This window comes from Chenopodium album, chromosome 3 (assembly GCF_948465745.1).
Source record: "Chenopodium album chromosome 3, dcCheAlbu1.1, whole genome shotgun sequence".
In the NCBI taxonomy this organism is placed as follows: Eukaryota; Viridiplantae; Streptophyta; class Magnoliopsida; order Caryophyllales; family Amaranthaceae; genus Chenopodium; species Chenopodium album.
The window spans coordinates 59,132,022-59,138,989 of NC_137836.1; the positions used below are offsets into that span (position 1 = coordinate 59,132,022).

General features: G+C 39.8%; 1 long non-coding RNA gene across 1 annotated transcript; it reads left to right on the forward strand.

The window, feature by feature from the left end:
• The first annotated feature begins 1,574 nt into the window (after window positions 1-1,574).
• LOC145614287 (uncharacterized) lies at window positions 1,575-4,864 on the forward strand. The gene is made up of 2 exons (XR_014107084.1): window positions 1,575-1,696; window positions 4,728-4,864. It is a non-coding gene; the product is annotated as an uncharacterized LOC145614287 (long non-coding RNA).
• Window positions 4,865-6,968: the final 2,104 nt, after the last annotated feature.

Genomic DNA, 6,968 nt, shown 5'->3' on the forward strand with positions numbered 1-6,968 from the left:
TAGACTACAAGTGAAGAAAGTGGGTTCAACTAAGCCCTTAACCCAACATGAGGTGGATCCTTAACCCGACACAAGAGAAATAGTGGGCTTAGAGCAAGACCCATCAGTGGATAAGATCACAACAAGAGGTGTACACATTAGGCCTCACTCAAGGTAATGGGCCAACCCTAACGAGTCCAAACAAATTTTATCTTATTGTAAGACAAAACCACAGATTGGGCTTAATATTCAAGGCCCAGAAAAGAAGATGGGGTGAATCCAGAAAGCCTTACCGCTCTTATTCCGCAGCCTTTAGCACATAGCAGTCGACGCAGAAGAGAGCAGCCCTACAAAATAGTCAACCTTCCTTCCAAAAGCTTCGTTTTAGCGACTACATACCTATGATGTTAGTATTCGTGTTACATACACTGATGTAAGTGGAATCAATCACCTAAATGACATGATTCAACTGCCAGTGAGATTAGGAGCTTCCTGAGAAGAGTAAGTTGAATCAGCAAAATTAGATGATTCAACAACTGATGAATTGTTTGTTGAATCCCGCAAAGATTCGCGCTCGCTCTAAAAAATCGACTATCCATAGTATAAATAGAGAATCAACAAGAACTGCCATTTGCCATAAAACTAAGTGGTCAGTATACCCGAGATCCTTTCATTCCAAGTTGCCATCATCTTCTTGTTATTTTTTATGCTCTCTGGTACATTAGCCTTTAAGGCTGTTTTCAGCCTCTCTTTTTATATTACCTTACTAGTAGTGAGAGGTTTATTAGAACTATGTTAAAAAACATTCATATAGATGAACTCATTGATGATTGAAAGTGGAGGGCCCATGTTACGAAAGACGTCGTAATAAATCTTTGGTATAATATAGCTATATTCAGCTGTTGTTATAAAGTTATCGTGAACTGTGTATATAGGAGCGTCTTTTAGAAGACGCATCCCGTCTACTACACTCATTAAAATATGGGCATCCTTTTTATTTGATGAATGAAGTTTAAAAGGGTAGAGATTTCAGTCTTCTTACGATCTCTCTTAGAAGAAGAAACTCTGAGAGTAACCTGACGCCTCTTCTTCTTCTGATTAGGAAGATCATAAATACTTATCTATATTGGTTCCAAAACCATATAATATTGTACCGTGGTTAAGTAAGGTATCAAGATGATGAAGTGAGTTAGTTGCATTGCAACTGGATCTAGCGATTCTTACAAAGAAGTAGTACTTCCCAGGAGGAGTACCTCGCATCCCTCTGCTTCTCTCGTAATGGCTACTTGATCTATCAGAGAGAGATGTTCCTAGTCACTCTGGCCGCTCTTTAACCTCTATTCTCTTGGGAAAGCAATTCGAACAATTGAGCTCAGTGAGGGCTCAGGGTATTATCTCGGCAAAGAAACAGTCCATCCCTTGACCTTCAACCTTTCTGCATCCAGTAAATAACCTAATCTTTGATTCTAAGGATTTCTAAGATAAGACCATGGGAAAAAAGAAAGGCTCTAAGTCCTTTTATCTCCCTAGATGGGGCATTAAAGGTCTTAGCACTTTCCCTCTTACCTTCGTCACCATTTTCTGCTTACTGCTCACGAAAACATCCGACCTATACTATAAGTCCAGTCGTCCGCCTATCTTTATGATCTCCTTTCCTTCTATTCATCATTTGGCTTTGACCAAAAAAGGGTTCAAAATTAGGTTTATGGTGTTGGCAGTGTAATTATGGCTATTCTCCTAAGGGCAGGATTTGGGTGGGATGGCACTCTGATAAGGTTGATGTTACTATTTGTCAGGTTCATCTGCAGTTTATTCACCTCTATGTTGCCTCTAAGAACAGCTCTTTTCACTGCATGTGTACCCTTTTTTATGGTATGCATACTTTGGAATATAGAAAGGATTTGTGGAGGGATTTGAATACTCTTAACATTCAGCTCTCCCCTTGGCTTATTGCTAGTGATTTTCACTCTGTCATGCACTGTGATGAAAGATTGAATGGTGCTCCTGTGACTAATCATGAAACACAGGACTTTGTTGGTTGTGTGGCTGGAATGAATTTGACTGAACTTAAGAGTATTGGATGTTTTGACTCTTGGACTAATAAAGGTTCAGGTGATAGTAGAATAGCTAGTAGAATTGATAGGGGAATTGTGAATAGTCAATGGATGCTAAAGTAGCCTCAAGTGACCTCTCATTACCTCCCTCCTTCTCTTTCTGATCACAGCCCTATTCTCTTTGAATGTTGTGCTAGTACCTCTGGTGGTGGGAGACCCTTTAGGTTCCTGAATGTTTTAGCTGGCCATGCTCAATTTCATGAGAGTGTGACTGCTGCTTGGGATGCTTCTGTTTCAGGATTGCCTATGCAGAGACTGTGGAGCAAGTTGAAAAAGGTGAAGGTTAACCTTAAGCAGCTTCATGTTCAACATTTTGTTAACACAACTACTCAGGTTGATCAGGCTACAAAGGATCTTGAGAGAATTCAAAGGCTATTAGCTCAGGATATTACAAATGTTGAATTGCAGCAACAAGAGGCTCAGGCTATTCAACTCTTGAACTACTGGTTGTCAACTCAGGAAAGTGTCTATAAGCAAAAGTCTAGGGTGGATTGGCATGAGTTAGGGGGGATTCTAACACCCATTTCTTTTATCCTGATTTAAAGCAAAGGACTCATAGAAACAGGATTGAATCCCTGTACACTGAAGAGGGTTACTTTTTGAAGGACCCTGATCTAGTTGCAGCTGAGATCATGAAGTTCTATGTGAGCCTTCTTAGGTCAAAAGCTCCATGGCTCCCTGCTGTTGATTTAGTTACTTTCAGAAGAGGTCCTGCTCTTAGCTTTGATGCTCAGTCTATGTTGTGTGCTCCTGTATCTCAATAGGAGATAGATTTGGCCCTTAAATCTATTGAGGATTCTTTCGCTTAAAAGTCTATCGACCCAGCTCTTCAAACTTTACATTATCTATTCTATATTACCTAACCTTATTTTATTTGAGAAGGAGCATGAATCAAGATTGGATTCTTATTCTAATCTATCCTACTTATCCTATTCTAATTCCTTCTTCCCTGCATCTAAGCGCTATCCAGTTGAATCCAATCTGTAGCTAACGATGTTGATAGGGGGATTGCTTTATTTGATTGAAGAAGAAGAAAGGCAAGAAGACTGGAGTAACTAAGATAGACAAAGAGGCGAAGAGCTTAGTATAATATATGCTATGCTAAGGTTGAAAAGCTTAATATAGACTATAGTGTCGGTTTGAAGAGCGACGTTGCAAGACTAAGGAACTGACAGAATAAAAAAGCCTTCCTCAAAAATCAGATGTAGCACTTTCAGAATAGAATATGCTGCTAGACTTTGCCTGCCATCTTACTAGAACAAAGATTCCTAGTTTCAAAACAAAGGTGCTACGCCTTCTTTTGTTTGGTAGCAAGAAGGTTCAGATGAAGTGAGTCAGAAGCAAAGGCATCGCCGCTACGGGTATTCTTTGTTAAGCTTAAAAAGGAAGTTGTTTTTCATCGGCCTGGCTCAAAAGCTGTTGGTGACTGGTCATAAAAGGCAATGCAATTTCTTTTCTTACCCTTTACTAAGAGCTGGGTAATAGCTTAGGACACAGCAGTTGAATTGCAGCTGAGTAATGGCGTTAAACACAGTTAGAAGTTTTGGGCGAAGAGCTTGCTTCATTGCATTCATTCATCCTTTTTTCGTTCTTCCGGGAGTGAAGAGGTTGTGTGTCTGCTCATTCACCTATCTAATGGAGATTGATTCCTACGACTCTTCTATTCTAGTTAAGTCCCTTAGAACATATAATCAAGCACAACAAGATCTGGTTAGGCGAGCTATAAGGCTAAGGCTTACAACTTAACTGGAGGACCTGGAATCGTACCCTTGGCTTGAGGGTCAAAACGAACTATATACTTATCTGGTGGATGCGTGTCTTGAGCTTTTGACTATGAATAAAAAATTTCGTATAGAGAAGAAAGGTTTACAGAAGGTTGAGAAGTAGTACGCCCGGTTCACGAGGTTCTACCACTGTAGGACCCAAGAATCCTCAAAAGAGGAGTCTCCTTCGGTATAGCTATAGAATAGGAAACATCAAGCAATAGTTGTCCCATTCTGTTGTTGGTCAACAACCAACTACCTATACATACTTGAATCACCAACCAAATCTAGAGGCTTGACGGAGTGAAGCTGTCTGGAGAGAATCACTTAAAATCAAACATTCTTATGCCTCAATTGGATCAATTTAGTTATTTCACACAATTCTTCTGGTTATGCCTCTTCTTCTTTACTTTCTATATTTTAATATGCAATGATAGGTGTGGAGTACTTAATACCCTTATTCTTCTTTCATCCGGAGCTGCTACAATTACTTCAGCGGGAGCTGATATAGGTATTGGAAACGTTTTTAGTTCTTTGATCGAGAATGGGTCTGTGGTGATCTCAACAGTTCTCCTTTCTAAAATCTGGATCTTTCTTTTCTTCTCTTCGCTTTACTTCATTTTTCGCTTTGTTTTCTAGCTGTCAAGAGACTTGATGGCCCAGCCACCTCTCTTCTTTATTCTTCTCACAGCCATGGGGCTGGGTTGGCTAGTTTGGGAGATAAAGTACGTCCGATTTCATGTACGATTTCTTCTAAAAACTATCAAGGCGTGCCCTGACAAAAAGAATATAGGGGAAAGGCTGAGATGGTACAGAAAAATGTTAGTTGTTACAGTCAGACTCTATTGTCTAAGGGGTCCACATGATAAAGAGAAAAAAAGGGGGGAGGAGATCTTTAGGTTTTTGTGAAATGGGTGCTCTTGTCATCTTATTTATATTTATGAATAGAAAACCCGAATTCCTCTATTTGATGTCGATTCATCCACACTTCCATTCTTTGTAGAGGAAGGCTAACTGCTTGCTGGATGGGAGCTGTATGAGCGGTAACGTCCACGTACGGCTTCGTGAGAAGGGCGGTGGACAGAAATGGCCTTGTTGTACCTCACTCTCGTCTTCAATGGGGTCTGCTCTTTTTTTTTTTAGGAGAGTATGCCAATATGATCTTAATGAGGTGCGGAGCTTTGCATCTGAAAGAGATTAGCAAAGTCCTATAGTCAAAGATAAATACAGGTGCATCCCAGCAGCAGCAAGAGCAGAATAGGGAAGACCCGACTCCAGCGCTAGATGACAACATCTAGCGTCTAGCAACAGATTTCAGCGCCTGGCGCTAGATTTCAGCGTCTGGCGACAGAGCCTAATTGCGGCGCCAGAGGCATTGCATCGACGACAGAATGCTCAACCACTCGGAGCAGTTATTTCAACCTCTTTCAGCAATTTCGGGTTCCTTGGTATGCCAGTTAGCCCCTATAAGCAATTTGACATGATTAAGTAGTCGGCTTGATTACAATCGTAAAAAGTGATCAACCTGACGAAAGATCATCTCACTTAGCTTAAAGCGCCTAAAACATTGGCTCATCGCAAGACACCGATGTACTGGTTCATAAACAGCAGAGACACCGACATACTGGTTCATAAACAGCAGAGGCACCAACATAATGGTTCACAAGCATCAAAAGCGCCGGCATACTGGCATAGCGAAAGCAAAGTTTAAGCGAGCTTTCAAAATCGACAAGCGTTGGTCTTTGGAAGTTTTCTTCGGAATATTATCGCAACAAACATTCAAGTATTAGAGCTCTATTATTCAGAGACGCGTGGACATATCATCAAAGCTCTATTGTTCAGAGACGCGTGGACATGTTATCAAAGCTCTTTTGTTCAGAGACGCGTGGACATATTATCAAGCTCTTTTGCTAAGAGACGTGTGGGCATCTTATTATCAAGCTTTTTTGCTTAGAGACGCGTGGGCATCGTATTATCGAGCTTTTTTGCTCAGAGACGCGTGGGCATCCTATTATCAAGCTCTTTGTTCAGAGATGCGTGGACACATCATTCAGAAGTTCATATTAAAAAGAATCTCTTTGTTCAGAGACGCATGAACATATCCAAAAAGCTCTGTTCTTCATAGGCGAGTGAACATCAAAATAGCAAGATGGTGTTCCCTAGATTGTGGAAAGTTGTCGCAACAACAATGCAGCAACAAATCGGTTACCTCCAGAGACGTGTGCCCGACGGTGCAAGATACGCGTTTCTTAATTCTTTTATATGTTTTAACTAACGCTAGTTTGCAGGTATCGGCGTTACAAGAATGATTTAGGATCGCAGAACGTTCTGAATCATTCTCCGTCCCTATCGATACTTTGACTTTCGTTTTCAAAACTTGCGTTTCTCCAAACTCAGTCAAAGTGGAGGCTTCTGTAGACACCCAAATGTGTCTCCCCAAAACCAAACCCAGTGATGAGTAACTTTCATGTCATTTGATTATCGAACAAAGCAAAAGTGTTAAAAGTCTAGTGATGAGGATGTTTTTATTAAAATATCTCTTCTTTCTGTTTTTGAAAATATTTCTTTTCTTACCTTATTTTTTAAAAACGTGCATTCCAGTTTAGTTTGGTACATGATAAAGGGTCCAATAATGGTGTAGTTGGATGGGGCTTGAAAAGACTTTTCCAACGATATATTATAAGCCCAATTTCGATGAATAATGAGGAAGTTATGGCCAAAATACTAAACTGGGCCCGGTTTGGTTTTTATATGCGGCCCAATGAGCTAGAGGAGGGCCTATTATTAATTATCATTCCTAAAGCTATTAGGATTGATTATAGTCTTCTAGAATACTCTATAAGGTTCTTTTAAATCCTAATGGAGTTAGGATTGATAATTATGTTTCAAAGAGTTTGAAATTGAATAAAACTACTCTTTTTAAGAATCCTTGTTTTGTACGAAGTGGAATATATTAAGATTTTATTTTTGTTCCTCATAATATTTATCCAAATTTTATATGGATGGATAGATCTTGAAATCATCTTTCCAATGATATATTATATTATTAAATCCGAGTTATAACGAAAAAGATATGAATGAGATACAAAACTCTATCCAAAACTGACACCCT